The sequence below is a fragment of the Sinocyclocheilus anshuiensis genome, unplaced genomic scaffold, assembly GCF_001515605.1.
Source record: "Sinocyclocheilus anshuiensis isolate Anshui unplaced genomic scaffold, SAMN03320099.WGS_v1.1 scaffold647, whole genome shotgun sequence".
NCBI lineage: Eukaryota > Metazoa > Chordata > Actinopteri > Cypriniformes > Cyprinidae > Sinocyclocheilus > Sinocyclocheilus anshuiensis.
Window position 1 is genome coordinate 140,828 of NW_015552606.1, and position 3,326 is coordinate 144,153.

The window sequence follows — 3,326 nt, forward strand, 5'->3', positions numbered from 1 at the left end:
CACATCCTGAAAGTAGACAAAGAGAATCCAATCAAACAAAGGAGACAAAAATATATACTTTGTAATTTATTTATTAAGAAAAATTATCCTGTGTTAAATATTTGTGAGTGGTAAAAGTATGTGAATCTTTGCTTTCATTGTCTGGTGTGACCCCCTTTTGCAGCAATAACTGCAAGTAATGTTTCTTGTAACTGCTGATCAGTCCTGCACAACGGCTTGTAGGAATTTTATCCCATTCCTCAGTACAGAACCACTTCTGCTCTGTGATGTTGGTGGGTTTCCTCCTATGAACTGCTTAATTGGATTAAGGTCCGGAATTTGACTCAGTCATTCCAAAACATTAACTTTGTTCTTCTTTAACCATTCTTTGGTAGAACGACTTGTGTGCTTGGGGTGGCTCATTTAAACCAAAATGTTGGTCAAATTTTGGTCTCATCCATCCACAAAACATTCCTCTGGCTTGTCCATATGATCTTTAGCAAACTGCAGATGGGCAGCAATGTTCTTTTTGGATGTTTGTGCCATGATACACTTCCACAAACATGACCAAAGGTTGATAGATCCCTGTTCTTTAAATAAAACAGGGCACACACTGACACCTGATAGTCATCTCACTGATTAAAAACACCTCTGAACAGATGGACTCTATAATTTCACCTTCAAATTAACAGCTAATCCTGGAGATTCACATACTTTTGCTGCTCACATATATGTAATATTGGATCATTTTCCTGAATAAATAAATTACAAAGTATATATTTTTTGTCTCATTTGTTTGATTGGGTTCTTTTTGTCAACTTTCAGGACTTGCATGAAAATCTAATTATGTTTTGGGTCATATTTATGCAGAAATATAGACGATTTTAAAGGGTTCACAAACTTTCAAGCAACACTGTATATATATATATTTTTTTTCTTCGCTGAAACCATAGAGCATTTGATGTTGAGTACTCAGCATGATAGCACAACCTACTCTTTATATTTCAAGACCTCAAGCTGAGGCACATCTGAGTCCTATATGGAACAGACATCCAGGCTCACAGTTAGCCGTTTCTCTCAGCTTTGAACAGCTCTTAAATGATGGGACACATCATTCTGCTGATGTGCTATTAGTCGAGAGGCATTTAAAGGCCATGGTTGTGTTCCAACTCCTCTTGTTTCTCCTTGACCAGTCCATTTCACACAGACAGTATGCCATTCATTTTTAGTATATTCACAGTATGTTTTTGTATTTCAAAGTATAAGATGCATTTGTTTTCAATCCACAGGTGGAACCTTCAGTTAGAATATCTGGACAAACACAGACCAGGTAACCTCTGTCCAGATCTGACGTGGTGCAAACTTTAAAATGGAAAAGCGTTAAAAAGAAACTTGTTTTGTCAAGACAAAAATACAAACAAAATAATATAAAATAATTCATAAACCAGTAATCTGTAATAAGCAAACAACACTGACTCCTAGTGGACATAAACATACAATAAACATTTTTAAGGTAGGTATGCACCTATATTAGAATAAGGGATAATAATTTTATGGTTGGCAACCAATAAATGGCCTACATTAAAATCTTATCTAGATATTTTATATTTACTATTTAATGTAGGTAAATGAAAACATTAAAACAATTTAAAACATTACTTCATAAAACTCACTTCATCAATTTTATAAATAATAAAACATTTTATAAAAATTAATAATTATTAATAAATTGCGCATGCACTAATTCATGTTGACATTTCATCTGAGCAATGGTATTTATAAGAGTAATTTCACCATAGTGTTTTGAGGTACATTGATCTATTTACTGATATTTGAAAAAGATAAATTATGTGTTTATATTACGCTGAATAAGAAAAAGTATATATGTATATTTGTTCACTGTGGAACTAAGGGTAAAATAACTTAGATCCGTGGTTCTTAATCCTGGACCAGGATTAATAACCACTGACTTACATCTGAGGAAAGAAATATGTATATATTTTTTCTGAAGTGTAAAGTTAAAGTTGTACATTTGGGATAAGATGGCCCCCTCAAACTGAAAATAATAGGTCGCTTGAAAATGTAAACGATAAAGTGTTAAAGAGTGAATGAGAGGCATGAACTTCAGATTACCTCCACTTCAGGATGAAAAGTTTTATGGTGGAGTGCGTGTTTGTGTGCCTACAGTATTTTGGGGACAGATTTGTAAAAAAAGATGAAAAAAAAAAACAAATTTGGGACATCCTCATTTGTAAAAACGTTATATAAAAATAAAGAAAAAATATCTAAAACTACAGAAAATTTCCCGGGAGGTTCAGGGTTATAGTATTTATAATTAGCTCAATATAAAAACCGAAGTCATCTATGAAATGCGAGTCTGAAATATTCTACTCCGTTTTAGGTTATGACTTTAAGTTTACAGTATTGTTTCTTAGGCAATGAATAAATAAATTACATGTTTACACACACACACTCTCTCTCTCATAATCGTCTGTTGGGTGATGCAGAATGATCCTCTACATGCTAAACTTGTATGTAAATGTGTTAGTTTAACAGTATATGGACATTGTTCTTAAGTGGGGCTTCTTCCCCCATGTTACCCTATATATATTATAGCACTAATATTTTAAATTCTATTTTAATATTTAATTTTACTTTACATTCAATTAATTTTATGGGCTTTTGTCATTTTTACTTTTCTTTATATTTCGTTTTAGCCTGAATTTCCATTTCCCTTTTTTTATTTTAGTTTCCTAGGCAACATTTTTAAAGTCTCTTAGGTAATATATTTTATTTCATTTACCCAAATAGAATTTTTAATATTTTTAGTTGACACCGTATTAACAATAATATCAATTTTGAGATCTGCTGTTAAAGTGCCATTAAATTATATTTTTTTATTAACCTCTAATGAGTGGTAGATAACAGGAAGATAAACTAAATGTAGAAATAGGGGAAAAGAACAAACAATTAAATATCCATTAACCATTGAAAAACTATTTTTGGTCTAATTTAAATGTATTTGTAAATTCAACATTTAAGAAACTAAGACATACTGACAAAGTACTGACCAAAATAAGAACAACAATTTTAGTTTAGCATGTTTATTACAATACATACATTTCACATTTGGAAAAAGAAAAAGAAAAAGAGGATTCTGGATAACAACCAGTCTTCATCTCCTGCTAAGGGAGGTGACGGAGGGGGACGACATGAGTTGAGCTGCAGGAATGATTCTCTTTCTCTCCTTTCCGTTCTGGCTCACATTCACTCCATCACGTAAGCAGGCACTAGTGTTGACCATGGGCATATCACTAGGCCATTAGGGGCAGATAGGAGACCACTGA